Source organism: Triturus cristatus, chromosome 4_1 (assembly GCF_964204655.1).
Source record: "Triturus cristatus chromosome 4_1, aTriCri1.1, whole genome shotgun sequence".
In the NCBI taxonomy this organism is placed as follows: domain Eukaryota; kingdom Metazoa; phylum Chordata; class Amphibia; order Caudata; family Salamandridae; genus Triturus; species Triturus cristatus.
The window spans coordinates 533,453,539-533,468,295 of NC_140585.1; the positions used below are offsets into that span (position 1 = coordinate 533,453,539).

At 39.0% G+C, this 14,757-nt stretch overlaps 1 long non-coding RNA gene across 1 annotated transcript in view; it reads right to left on the minus strand.

Moving 5' to 3' along the window:
• LOC146855191 (uncharacterized) overlaps positions 1–14,757 on the minus strand; it is a 240,125-nt gene that overhangs the window by 25,043 nt on the left and 200,325 nt on the right. Inside the window, exon 4 of the long non-coding RNA XR_014981285.1 lies at positions 14,189–14,257. This is a non-coding gene — a long non-coding RNA (uncharacterized LOC146855191). The remainder of the gene's footprint in view (positions 1–14,188; positions 14,258–14,757) is intronic.

Consider the following 14,757-nt stretch of genomic DNA (forward strand, 5'->3'; position numbering starts at 1 on the left):
TATTGTAATGCCTATTTGCGCATGTCCTGCTACATTCCAACTACAACATCACAGTGCCGTTTGGAGGTGGTGCATGCCAGTTTACAACATCAACTGCTGAGGCTCTTGTAGCAGGCCACACCAGAACACAGAGACACACTTACCGCACTTCCTGTACACGGACATGTCCGAGACACCCCGTTCCCCTTGCCGGATAGGCACACCCCTGCACTGACCTGTGAACCCCAGACCAGCACACGCCAGTTGTGCATGCAGGAGGATGCTTGCGTAGCTACACATCCAGGCTCACTGCCAACGCTGAGGTGACAGCACACTATGATGTTGCAGGGCTCGTGCCTATCATGCTAAGACAATGACAACAGGGACACACTTACTAAGATGTGGGTTTGGGGGGCATTGGCGGTCCTGGAATTGTTGAGATGAGTCTTCTGTCCCTCATGGGTATCCCTGTATCATGCTCATTGACTCTATGGTACCTGTGGGTGTTCTGGTGTGGCTCTTGACTGTGTTCCCTTTCATGGTGCAGGTAGTTGTCCTGCTTAACACCAGCAGAAAGCAGGTGTAAAATCCCTGGTGCTAACGTGTCTTATCGCCGGAATTTGTTTCGCATTGCAATTGGTGTGAAAGTTGTGATGGGATGTTTTTCGTGTGCAGAACAATATACGAACTGAGCAGTGTATCTCATCAAGATCCAGCACCTGACGCACTATTCCCAATCAATATAAATACAATGAGATTTCTTAATAGATTTTGTGTGTACACTGTAACTGCAGCCAATACCTCAGTGCAATTCAATACAGGATTTTAGTATTTAGAATAAATGGGAAAGGTGCACCTCGTGTCTTTTTGCACGGGAACGGCTACTCTCCATTTCATTATCAGCACTTTAACGGAAAGTTGAGAGAAATCTAACACACTATTCAGAAGTTAGTGCAAACTGCAGATATCACCAGTATTCCAGCGATAAGTCCCCCAAAATGTATCACCATGGTGGACTCCATCAAATAACAGTAATAAGAACAAGAAAGAGTCACACAGCAGTTAAGAGAACAACCAAAAACGGTATTAATTTTTTTTTCAAGCTTTATTTTTTATAATAATTAATAAATAAACGAAAAACTATTTTCAAACTTTATTTTTTTATTAACATATATATGATCAATAAACTAATAAACAAAATGTAACAACAAAAATAAAAAACAACAAGGCGGAACACTACTGTGGGGACAATGGATGTCGACTACAGACCTGGAAAATAAGAAAGATTGTTAAAAAAAAACAACATGGTATTCTCAACAAAATACCACAAGAAACAAATCAGAGATATATAAAATGCATACAGCTAACAAAATTTTATAAGTTTAACTTACAGAAACTGTAAATGTTGCCTATTTAAAATATTTACCGAATCTGAAGAAAATGTTTTGCAGAAGGCACCACACAAAGAACGTTTTTCTTCAGTGGTGAGGAAATTTTTTACTTTTTCCAAAGATCAAACAAAGACCAATGCCACCTTCGTCACTCGCAAGATTTGCCAAAGAGTTCTGTTACGAGGAGATCCTAACAAAAAATACTTGTGCGGCACAGCAAGTATGATGAAACACCTAAGGACCCTTCATCCAAACAAACTTGCACGAGAAGAGTGCAAACAGATGAGAAACACTCCTGTTCTGTATCTGTAAAAAAGAATCACAAATAAATGTATATTAATAACTTTCAAATTTATACTATTCCATTACTGTACAAACACATTTTATATAAAAACTGACTATGAAACTATAGCCCTGAACCACAAGTGTGACGATCATTAAAACACTACATGCATAGTGCATACTACTTTGAAGCAGTTCATGCCCTAATGCCTACCTCACTAAAACACTACATGCTAACTGACTAAATGATTACAGTACTATAAGGAGACACACTTGGTGACTCACAGGGTGTTTGCTAGAAGAGTATGAATACTAACTAGGGAATAGAAGGTGTGAAACACAACTGTGTAGGTGATTAGAGGACTGCATCCATACTGCATAGGCATTTAAAGCAGTCCATGTGCTAAGGCCTGGCTCACTGCATGACTACTTGGGTACTGACTGAATGATTATCGTACAGCAAGGAGAGTGCCTAGGTGAATTTATAAGTGCTAGGCTTTTCGCACAGAGAATAGATTAGTACTTGGTACTGAATGGGTCACTAGAGGAGTGCAAAGGCAGTGACAAGTGCTGGACTGTATGGATACTGACTAGGAAATTGAAAGTGTGAAAGACAAGTGTCTAGGTGGTTAGAAGACTGCGTGCATAGTGCATAGGGGTTTGAAGCAGTCCATGTGCTAAGGCCTGGCTCAGTGTATGAATACTTAGGCACTGACTGAATGATTAGAGTACTGCAAAGATAGTATCTTGGTGAATTTATAAGTGTTTGGGTTTTAGCACAGTGAATGGATTAGTACATGGTGCTGAATGGGTCACTAGAGGACTGCAAAGAGAGTGACAGGGTATTTCCTGGAAGTGTATGGATACTGACTAGGGAATTGAAGGTGTGAAAGACAATTGTGTAGGTGGTTAGAGGACTGCATACATAGAGGATAAGGGTTTGAAGCAGTCCGTATACTAAGGCCTGGGTCACTGGATGAGTACTTGGGTACTGACTGAATGATTAGAGTACTGCAAGGAGAGTGCCTGGGTGAATTTATTAGGATTTGGCGCTGTGAATGGATTAGTACATGATGCTGAATGGGTCACTAGAGGAGTGCAACGGCAGTGACAGGGTGTTTGCTGGAAGTGAACGGATACTGACTGGGGAATTGAAGGTGTGAAAGACAAGTGTGTATGTGGTTAGAGGACTGCATGCATAGTGGATATGGGTTTGACGTAGTCCATGTGCTAAGAACTGGCTCAGTGCATGAATACTTAGGCAGTGACTGAATCATTAGAGTACTGGAAAGAGAGTGTCTAGGTGAATTTAAAAGTGTTTGAGTTTTGGCACAGTCAGTGGATTGGTACATGGCGTTGAATGGGTCTCTAGAGGACTGCAAAGGAAGTGACAGGATGTTTCCTGGAAGTGTATGGATACTGACTAGGGAATTGAAGGTGTAAAAGACAAGTGTATAGTATGTCAGAACACTTTTATTTGAAGCAATCTATTTGGTACTTAGAAACTGACTAAATAATCAGACTACTTCTAGGACAGTGCTTAGGTAAAACTTTTAAATTTTCAGTTCTGCCACAGTGAACAGAATAGTACATGTACTGCACCTTAGTGTGAAATCCTGACTCATTTTATCAATGCATAAGCAAAGACTAGCTTCTAATGCTACTAAAACTTGACAACACGAGAGGTTTTAAATTAGTTTTCTGTCAGCAAATACACAATGTTACCATATGCTTCTCTCACAGTGGTTCTCAAATGCACACAGACTCACAGTGTAATTCTAGACAACAACCACTATACCTAGGAGTTTAACAAAAATCATTCACTACTGTGGAAGTGGTAAGCGAACTGCACACAATCTTCATATTTCATGACTGCACTTTTGTGTCAATGCCTGTTTCATTTAATCAACACATAAGCAAAGACTGGCTTCTAATGCTACTAAAACTTGACAACCTTACCCAAATGCACACAGACTCACAGTGTGATTTTAGACAAGCAACACTATCCTAGGAGTTCACTAGTCTGGAAGAGTTAATGGTACTGCACACAATCTACATATTTAAGTACAGCACATCAGTGTCAAAGCATGACTCATTTAATCAACATATAAGCAAAGACTGGATTCTAATGCTACTAAAACTTCTCAACATGACAGATTTTAAAACAGTTATCTGTCAGCAAATACATGATTTTACCAAATGATTCTCTCACAGTGATCCCAAATACACACTAACTCACAGTATGATTCTAGACAATCACCACTATCCCTATGAGCTTACCAAAACTCATTCACTACAGTGCAAGTGGTAAGGGAATTGCACACAATCTACATATTTCACAACTGCAATTTACTGTCAATGCCTGACTCATATAATGAAAGCATAAGCCATAACTGTCTTCTAATGCTACTAAAACTTGACAACATGACATGTTTTACAACACTTCTGTCAGCAAATACACGATGTTACCAAACACTTCTCTCACAGTGGTTCCCAAATACACACAGACTCACAGTGTGATTCTAGAAAAACAACACTATCCTTAGCAGCTCACCAAAACTCATTCACTACAGTGGAAGTGGTAAGGGATCTGCACACAATCTACATATTTCACGACTGCAATTTAGTGTCAATGCCTGACTCATTTAATCAACACATAAGCAAAGACTGGCTTCTAATGCTACTAAAACTTGACAACATGACAGGTTTTAAAACAGTTTTCTGTCACCAAATACACAATGTTACCAAACGCTTCTTTCACAGTGGTTCCCAAATGCACAAAGACTCACAGTGTGATTCTAGACAAGCACCAGTATTCCTAGGATTTTACCAAAACTCATTCACTACACTGGAAGTGATAAGGGAACTGCACAAAATCTACATATTTCACGACTGCACTTTAGTGTCAATGCCTGACTCATTTAATCAACACATAATCAACGCATAAGCAATGACTGGCTTCTAATGCTACTAAAACTTGACAACATGACAGGTTTTAAAACACTTATCTGTCAGCAAATACACGATATTACCAAATGCTTCTCTCACTGTGGTTCCCAAATTCACACAGACTCACTGTGTGATTCTAGACAAACAACACTATCCCTTGCACTGTATGAAAACACATTTCTTCATCTAGAAGTAGTACTACATTTTAGTATAGAAACATAACATAACTCATTTCACAAATTCATAAACAACGACTGGTTTCTAATTCTACCAAAATATAAAAAATGCACAGTTATCTCTCTACAAACACATGAAAAACACAAATGCCAATCACAGAATGGTTTCTACATGCACACACATTGTAGAGAAAAAAAGTACTCCCTACACTTTAGCAGGAAAAATATATTAGTCTGATTAAAATCAAAATAGTCCACATACATCCCCTCACAATTAAATAACTAATCTTTCAAGTTCTTTTGTAGATTAAGGAGTATATCAATCACTCACCATATTTTCTTTTACAGAATCTCTGCACTGTGCACCTCTCAGCAAAAGCAAAGAATGGAAAAGTTTCCCTTTCATTTTCCACACATATACATGTAAACATCAAATCACAATCCTTCGCACATAAACTCAAAAGCAAACACACATTTCTATTGGTTAAACATTTCAACCCTTTCCAACTGAAATACATTTCAACCCTTCCCCCAATCTGCCTTCTGCCTGTTATCATAGAAACAGGTCATGGAACACTGCACTGAGCTCACAGGTCACAAGTTCAGCACACAATGTTCCTACACAAGACAGGAAGTGTGCTTGACTTTTCAACATATCAGCTTATCATATATAATGTTCCTTACAATCTGTTTTTGTTAACCAATAACAATCATACCTTTAAAAAACAAAAATATACACCCTACCTTTCAGTGTAGAAAGTTGTTATACAACCAATGATTTCTTGTCGTTTTTCAAAAAATGTTGCCGTGGATCCGCGCACCCACCGCGAGAGAATCCGTGCATCCTACGCGATAGGATGCGCGCACCGTGCGCGAATTTCGCCGTTTTTTTTTTTTTTAAAAAGGGGGGCCCCAGGGGGTCCTTCTGGGACCCCCTAAGCACCTCTAGAGGGTCAGAGTATTCCCACTCTGCCCCCTTTATATGTTTTACGCACTTATTCCCCTTGCTTCTTCAGCCTCGCTTCTACCGAGGCAGAAAATGGCCGCCAACAGTTCCTGGTTTCGAATGTAGAGAGACGCTCAACAGCCAATTAGCATTCAGCGAGCGATCGGTAGGGTGCGCGCTCGGTTCGTGGAGGGTTCGCGTATGGTGCGGGTAGGGTCCGCGGATCCTCCGCGGTCATAGATATCACTAACTTTTTTACCCTAATTTTCTCAGGAACTACTGTACAGATCCACACCAAATATGCAAAAGGCACGAGTCCGAACTGAGGACTACCTCTTTGCCAAATTTGGTGTTATTCCGTTCAGCGGTTCGGGCTGTAGCTGCGACAACAGATCCTACGGGAAATTGCATGGGGAAAACACGTTTTGGGACCCCCCTTTTTTCTCGGCCCTAGCTTGACGAATCACCACGAAACTTTCAGGGTAGGAGCGGAGCGGAGCTGGCCAAAAGTTTGAAGAATTACACGAAGATCCGTCAATCGGCGCCAAAGAAATTCCCAATAGAATGTTGCGGATTTCCTATGGAAAATAGGTCCTAACTATAACTATCTACTGGCCCAACGCGCGCGCACGGTGCGTGAAGCGCACCGTGCGCCCAAAGCGCGCGCACAGTGAAAAACCTTTAAAAAATATATATATTAATAAATACATAACTTAGCATTTAAAAAACCGTACAAATTCACTTAAAAAACCATAGGTTTCACACGCGTTATAGTTAGGAATTAGCATTTAAAAAACCTTGCAAATTCACTTAAAAAACCATAGGCTTCACACAGGTTATAGTTAGGTGGACATTTCACTCATAAAAAAACAATGAAATTCCCCCGTTATAGTTAGTTCAGATAGTTAGTTCATCACTCATGACATGGTCAGTGGCATCACTCATGACATCACTGATGACATCATCCTTGTGATAGAGTGGCGGTCGCGCGAGTTATAGTTATCTGAACTAACTATAACGGGGGAATTTCATTGGTTTTTTACGAGTGAAATGTCCAGCTAATTATAACATGTGTGAAACCTATGGTTTTGTAAGTGAATTTGCAAGGTTTTTTAAATGCTAATTCCTAACTATAACGTGTGTGAAACCTATGGTTTTTTAAGTGAATTTGTAAGGTTTTTAAAATGCTAAGTTATGTATGTATTATTATATTTTTTATATATTTAATTTACAATAAACTACCTATGTATATAGTTATAAATTGACTGTATCCTGTAATATGGAAGGGCTCGTTTAAATTTTTTTTTGAAGGTTTTTCACCGTGCGCGAACCCCGCAAATTTTTGCAAAAAAAAAAAAATAATGTTTTTTTCACCCTTCGGGGTCCTTCAGGGACCCCCTGACAAAGGCTAGGGGGTCAGGAACTCTCTACCCTGCCCCCTTTTCACGTTATCCACCTTTCTTTTTCACTGTCACACACCAAACACACAAAATGGCGGCCGACACTTCCTGATTTCGACCGATTCGAATGTTGACTGACATGTAACCACCAATCAGGTGCGCGCTTATAGATAATTATGTACTTTTAAATATAATTTCCTCAGGAACTACTGAACAGATTGACACCATATATGCAAAAGGCACATGCCTGACCTGAGGACTACCTCTTTGCCAAATTTCAAGTAATTCTGTTCAGCCGTTCAGGCTGTACCTTCGACTAAAGGTCCTATGGGAAAATGCATGGGGAAAACGCGTTTTGGGACCCCCCTTTTTTCTCAGCCCCCGCTTGACGAATCACCCCGAGACTTTCAGGGTAGGAGCTGAGTGGAGCACCCCATTAGTTTTGAAAATTTAACTATAACTATCTACTGGCAACCGCAAGTAGATATATATATATATATATATATATATATATATATAATCTGCAACTGCAACACCCATAATGCCAAGCCTGCATACGCCAATTGGGGCGGGACTGAGCAACTCATAAAACGCTCCAAAAATGCTTTGATGCCTCTGTTCCTTTTCTTGCATGCCACCGAAGAAGGGCTACGGCTTGAAACGCGTCTGGTTCTTTGTGCAAGTTGGGAGCTGAGAACTTTGCTTACTGCCATGACCAGGGGTGGTAGTGCTGTCAACCCCTACAGGTGTGACTTCCTTAGTGGGGACACTTTGGTTTTGTAGATATATATATATATATATATATATATACATATAAATATATATAAATTAACTTAAAGAATAGCAACACTTGAAAGTCTGAGTTTATTAAATACAACTTATATCTACATATATTACCTTCTTTATACATATATACCTTCTATATGTATCTTCAGATTTATTACTTTACTTCTAATTCTGCATTTCCAATGCATTACCCTATATCTCACCCTATACCTCTCTCAATATATCTCTACCTCCACTCTCTGACTCATCTCAAACCTCATATGATTACTCTCTCCAATGCACTACCCTATTTTTCATCCTACACCCCTCTCAATATATCCTCTACCTCAACTCTCTGACTCATCCCAAACCCCATTCTACTACTATTATCCACACAATAACCGTTTCTAGACTCTTCCCACTTCTACCCCTCTTTGAATCATCTCATACCTCTTTTACTATTTAAATCTCCCAAACAAACCTTTCTAAACCCTTCCCACTACCTCTACCCCACCACCTCACCTTTACTCATCCTAAACCTCCTCCTACTTCTATGAGCTCCAAAAAAACACTTTTTAGACCCTTCCCTTTTCTATACCTCCACTATCCTTTTCAATCCAACAAACAGACTAACATGTCTACCGCTCTAATTAATTTCATATTTCCCTATACTAATTCCCCACTAATCCTGTGTGGGTTCCGGAGTAGTGTGCTACCCGCTGAAAAGTGCTTTGACACCTCATCAGGGGTAGAAAGTGCTATATAAATGCAACCCCTTCCCTCTTCCATCCCTCCACTATCATTTTTCAATCCAAATAACAAACTCACATGCCCCCCTCTCAAAGTAATTTCATATCACCCTATACTAATTCACAACCAATCCTTTTTGGGTTCCAAAGTAGCGTGCTTCTCGGCCAATAAGTGCTTTGACGCCTCGTTAGTGGTAGTAAGCGCTATATAAATGCAATTACAGTTACAATTACAATCTGTGAGGCAGTGAAAAGTGTTATCATGTTAATTTTGTTGAACTGTGCCAATAAATTAGAATTTGACATTTGCATTGTAGTGAAAGTGTAAATGTTCATTTATTAGTACAGGTGTTTTAAATAACATTTGATATTGGGCCACATTTATTTCCATCGACATGGCATAAATATTGTCACAGTATAATAGAAACTCTGACATCCTTAGGGCATGTCTGTTCTATGTAAAACTACATGAACTGCAAATAGAATGGTTTACTGGTGTCCCGATAAGGTCTAGTGTTGCTAGTGGTAGAAATGGTTAGAGAAGCACAATTTATCGAAAATAGATTGGAGCTTTTGATTTTTATCTTCATATACGTTCCTCTACCATTTCTTTGGTGTAATACACAACTTATTCAAAGAGTAAACAAGATTCTAAAACCTGAAAAAAGAGCATCAAGCTTTCAAAAAGAGAAGCGCGATCCCACCACTGTCATTCTCGCACTGTTAGGGATGATAATAGGACCTTGTGAATGTACTGTCATTGTCCTGATGTGATGAATGTATTGTAACTAGAGGGACTGTATGCTTCGTAGAGAAACAGACTGATTTAAGTAATGTGCATTAGTGTTTTTCTTGCCCATGATAATTTGCATGTGATCTACTTTGTTCCCTTGGACTGCATTTGATTGTCCTCGTTATATTTGCACTTGAGCCCTTAACCTGTTTGTGTATTGAACCCATAAATGCGGGTATACTGAACTTGTATACTGTGATGACTGTTGCAGTTTACTTTGACTAAATATTAATTACAAAAAGTAGAGTTCTTTGTTTATAGGAGTACCTTTCCTGAACCTTGATCACTGCTTAAGCCCGGTTTTGGAGCCTATCTCTATACTTCCTATTGGATTTCCACGTAAGACTGAAGTCTATACAGTCTTTTAAAAATTGTAATGCAAATAGCTAAGATGATGTTGTTTGACCATCCTAGGTAGTTTCCACTAATGCATATAGGAATGATCACTGCTTAAGCCAGGTTTTGGAGCCTATCTCTAAACTTCCTATTGGATTTCCACGTAAGACTGAAGTCTATACAGTCTTTTAAAAATTTTAATGCGAATGGCTAAGATGATGTTGTTTGACCGTCCTAGGTAGTTACCACTAATGCATATAGGAATGTTAAAGCACATAAGCGGCTGAACTTTTAACTGACACATAAAACCGGTTATGACACATTTGAGAGAAAAATTATGAAACATGCGCCAATAGTGCTAACTATATGTTGAAGAAACATGAGAAAAATCTAGAGGAGGCTTAGTTTCTGCATCATAAAAGCATGCAAACAAAAGTTGATTAGATGAAAAATAGTCATTTGAATAACATACATTGTATTCTATTTTCTAGTATTGGTGTATCTTTTCAAAACATAAAAGAAGTTGTTGAGTGGTGAATTCACATAGTCTAAGATTATTCTAATTACACTTTCGTGAGAATAATGTGTGTGAAGAATTTATGACAACTAATGTATTCTAGATGACATTATGTGTATTTTGTGAGTCTCATCCTAAACTTCGTGTTTTGCACACATGAAATTGTGAACCTAGTGAGAAAAGAGATAAGGGTGCTGTACCCTTATACTAAAACTAAATGCTCTGAAACTTCTAGCGAACAATCTTCATATGTGTACTAATATGAATCACTGGAAACTATAATAATATTCTTTGTTTTGAAATAATTTTATACATTGGTACATTGAAAATGCAGTAATATCTCATAGTTACATGTGCTATTTACAATGAAACTAAAATTTGCTTTATGATGCAAATAAATTGGAGGAAATGAAAAGAATCCCAAAGATTATGAATAAAATGTATATTTCCATTATTTTATACTTTGCATTCCATGAGCCAAATTTAACGTAGGCCCAAATTTTTCTTACTCTACTAGAGTCTGTTCTCATGGAAAAGCAAACTTGCAAGTGAAGGGAAACTATGTCTCATTGGGAAAGTTCCCATTCAAATACGAGGACTGCTGCAACAACTTTGCTACTTTGGTAACATTTGCCATGAGAAACTGTCATCTTAAACCCACCATGTGCTTTTGCAAAAGGACAATGGTTTGAAAGTTATATACACTGCATGGTTCGATCACCACCTTTTTGCTTTAATATGCGTCTTATTTATGCTGAATGACAATCACCCTAAACGGACTGACCAATGGACTGACTAGTCTGACCAGATGAGGTGACCCAGGAGGTGTCAACATTTGTATGCATTCGATTATCACTTCTTTCTTTTTGGAACTTCCTTTAGGACTCTTCTGGCTTCCCTTTTGGCTGATGCATACTCTGTGTGAGCTATTCTCGGACTTCTTTCCCTCTCAGGAGAGTACCTTTGAGCTGTCATGGTTCATTTGCCTTCCTGAACTTTTCCAGAGCTTTGGTAATTAATGGAAATCCAAATTTCGAATTGACTATCCTGCATTCTTACATCTTAAAACCCTGAGATTTATATAGTTATCCCTTTTAATAATGATAAAAATCTAACTTTAACTGAATCCTGTTTCTTTCTCTTCTTGTTTTATCTCCAGTTATTGCTTGTGCATTCCAATTGGGTTTATAATGATTAGAGGGAATTCTTATAGAGAGATCTCTAGACAGCAGATACTAATGTTATTATACTTCATAGCTTTAACTGAATTGTTAGTTTGTATGATCTTGATTCTGCTGAATTAGTTCAGGATATTTGGTCTAGCAGTGATAATACTTTGCTTGTACAGCTTAGTTTTGAGAGTTAATTTCATGAATTTAATTGAGAGGTTGTAAGTCAGTTACCCAATTCCTGATCCTCATTGTATAACTGGATTGGATCCCCTATGTCCGGCTCATCTCGGTACGAGGAAAGATACATCAGAGGAACAAGTGAATAAGAACTAAGGGGAGTAATAAGATATAAATGTTTATGATAAAAAAGGGCCAAATGACGCTAAAACAGGAGTCTTGAATGGAAGATCATTGCACAATTGCAGAATGTTATTTAAATGGTAATTGTTAACCTCTGAACACTTCAGACGTGCCATAATCTTTTTTAATGTAGGTAGGACCATGCTATTTATCAACCTGTTATACCCAGTGAGAAGTTGCAGAGAAGCAGACATGTGGAGAATGCTCTATTTAGTCAGTGGTGTAGCAAGGAGGTGCGGGGGTGGAGCGCCTCGGGGTACATGAGTTTCGGGGGCGACGGCCTCCCCTGACCTCCCTTGTCAGACCTGTAGCTGTCGTGGGGCAGTAGATGCACAGGAATCATCCCCTCCCTCTTACCTATGTCGTTGCGGGAATCCGCCAGCACCACCCTGCTCTTACATGCCGCCCTAGGTTGCATACGCTGGGTATGCCAAGGGCGGACAAATGTCTAGCTACGCCACTGTATCTTATTCCATACTCGTATCTATTGTTACTCCGATATATGTGATAAATTACCCCTGCCGTATGTTATAAGAATGTTCCAAGTCACTGAGGAGTTCTGTGACCATCTTAAGGAATGAGGCCGAAGATTGAGTTACCGTATAAGGTCAAGGAACTCCAAAACTGCTTGCAATATCATTGTAATGTACTGCAGAGGGTATTTTATTCCTCATCATAAAAGTTAACACAATCACCCATCCCACAAACTACTTAAATACTTAATGTCTTGCTCTTTCATTTTCATCAGTTTAATGAATGCTAAGTTAAAAAACCTTGTGGTTCAGACTGTGTAGAAACATGCATCAATTCTGTCTTTCCTACAATTTCCTATTGCGTTGATCACTTTTTCTTTTTGGTCGAGCAGCTACTTCATTTCTTTATTATAGATGACTAGAGAAGTCACAACCAGACTGTAATAAGGGCATTAGAGATGTGGGCTTCTCCACAGAGATCACAGACTTCCACTGAAAGTTAGTTTAACCCCAAAGACGATCACAGCTGAAATGTATTATGATTTGTACACCTTACAGGCAATCCTATTGGTTATGTTATCATACGTGATGATTTTGTCAACACCACTTTAAGTGGACCAAAAATACTCTTAAGATCTCATTTATCTTATATTGGAATTATGTGGATTGATCAGCCAATATATATTTGAATATGATGAAATGTTAGATTGTCTGAATGTGCCCTTCAATTGGTCTTCACCCTTTTTTAGAATGAGATAATGCTTGCAATGTAGGTCGACATTTGTGTAGTTTTTGTGCAGTCTTCTTATGATCTAAAATAAGGCGTATATCAGAAGCTGTGAGTAATAGTTTTTGAGTTATGGTACTGCAGCTGGGCTTGCTTACATGCTGTAGGGGTTCTGAGGTGTGCTGGCTCTGCAGGAGTGCTAACAGGGGCAGTAGGGAGGAAAAAGGGACAACCCAACAACATGAAAAAAGGAAAGAAAAGGATTAAAGACTAGAGGAAATAGGAAGCATAGAGGGGGAGAGGACAGATAGACAAGAAAGATTAACAAAGGAGACTTCCCCGTGGTAAGTTCAGAGGAATTTGAGAGAAGCAGTGATTCAGGGCTTGTGTGAAGAGGAAAGGAAGGGAGATGTTAGAATGTAGGAAAAGTAGCGGAACAGTACATGTGGCTAGTGGAGGAAAAGAATGACAACTTTTCCTGAGGCAACCACAAAGGAACTGAACATATCTGTAGAAGAGCCGTGGTCAACTTTTAGGACCAGTGGAGGCCATACTCGTGCCACAGTCCCAGAGGGCATTTCTCTGGCCAGGTGGTTGTCAGGGAGCAGGAGGGAGGCTTAATGAACCAAAGCACGGCTCAAACTTCATAGAAGGGAGAGGATGCACAGGAGGGGAAAGTGCTTGAATTTATTTGGTACCAGGGATGTTAAAACTTTTTTTCCTGTAAAGGTGTTGAAAGACAAGGGAGGAGTGTTCCACAATCTTATGAAATGAAATGGGGCATTTATAGAGCACAAACTGTCGCTCAGAAAGGAGACTCCTGGTGCTAAATATAAATTATAGTTCTTTATGTACTCACCCAATTAGTACCTGAGCAAAAGTTGGTTGAAAAATGTAACCCAATGACTCAAAGATAACTAGGGGTCACGATGAAGAGTTGTCAGTTGTTTTTCTCCTTTTCCTTCCATAAATCCTAGCTTGTACTAATGTTGTTAACCCAAAGAGGTTACAACAAATAGTTGGCATGTTTTGCACCTTTTCCTCCCATAATCCCAGTTATTTCTAATGCTGATAACCCAAAGGAGGTTTTAGAAATACCAAGAAGAGGGAAAGAAAGGAAACTCAATGCAGATAAAAGTCTATATTTTGTTCTCCTTTTAAACCCATATTTACCTGAATTTCTTTTGTTTTTTTTTGTCTTCCTGGAGGAACGCAGGCCCAGAGGGAGTGAGAAACACACATCTGTAAGAAAACAGAAAGGCAAGGTTTTCAAAGAGAACCTTCTATGAACCTGACTCAAAAAGCATAAAAGCCTAGTATTATGTGTATGAACCTAGAAAATAAAGGAAGATTTCATATGGTAAAGCCGAGTTTATGGGATTATTTACAGATTAATTCCTTTCAGTTACCTACTGTCAGAATGATCATCTTTGCACATGTATTATCAATGTCTTGTAAAGTCTTGTATCATAATAGGGGGTAAGTGCAAATGGCTGCATTCGATAACTATAATTGGAGGGTGTTCCCTCTTGTCATCCTGTATTTCCGATGGAGTCTGTCAAAAAACTACCAGCTCCATCAGAATTATGATTCTATTATAACTGTTGATGTGGTATCCACTACTTGGTATGGTGAAATACTGAGAAACATGAAGAATTACTAGGGGGCGTGGGTGCAGAATTACAGATTAACTTTGTGATTCCTAATTCTAATCGAACTACTCATCCTGGGACTCGCCCCAT